This window comes from Arachis ipaensis, chromosome B05 (genome assembly GCF_000816755.2).
Source record: "Arachis ipaensis cultivar K30076 chromosome B05, Araip1.1, whole genome shotgun sequence".
Lineage (NCBI taxonomy): Eukaryota > Viridiplantae > Streptophyta > Magnoliopsida > Fabales > Fabaceae > Arachis > Arachis ipaensis.
The window spans coordinates 72,401,819-72,402,648 of record NC_029789.2 but is presented as its reverse complement, the minus strand read 5'-3'; positions in this window follow the sequence as shown (position 1 = coordinate 72,402,648).

The following is an 830-nucleotide window of genomic DNA, read 5'->3' as shown; positions in this document are numbered from 1 at the left end:
TCTTTTATTTTAATTTAAAATTCGAATTCTCTCTCTCTCATCTCTTTCTATCTATTTATTTATTTACTAACACTTCTCTCCTTCTTATAATTCGAACCCTCTCTCCCTCTCTGTGTTCGAATTCTTCATCTTCTACCTTCTTCATTATACTTTTCTATTCTTCTACTCACATAAAAGAATCTCTATATTGTGACATAGAGGATTCCTATTCTTTTCTGTTCTCTTCTTTTTCATATGAGCAGGAGCAAGGATAAGAACATTCTTGTTGAAGCTAATCAGGAACCTGAAAGGACTCTAAAGAGGAAGCTAAGAGAAGCTAAAGCACAACACTCTGGAGAGGACCTGACAGAATTTTTTGAAAAAAAAGAAGAGATGGCCGAACCCAATAACAATGGTGGAGATGCAAGGAAGATGCTTGGTGACTTTATTGCACCGACTTCTGACTTCTATGGAAGAAGCATCTCAATTCCTTCAATTGGAGCAAAAAAACTTTGAGTTTAAGCCTCAATTAGTTTCTCTAATGCAGCAGAATTGCAAGTTTCATGGACTTCCATTGGAAGATCCTCATCAGTTTTTAGCTAAATTCTTGCAAATCTGTGACACTGTTAAGACCAATGGGGTTAATCCTGAGGTCTACAGACTTATGCTTTTCCCCTTTGCTGTAAGAGACAGAGCTAAAACATGGTTGGACTCACAACCTAAAGATACCCTGAACTCTTGGGAAAAGCTGGTCAATGCTTTCTTGGCCAAATTCTTTCCACCTCAAAAGTTGAGTAAGCTTAGAGTGAAAGTCCAAACCTTCAGACAGAAGGAAGGTGAATCCCTCTATA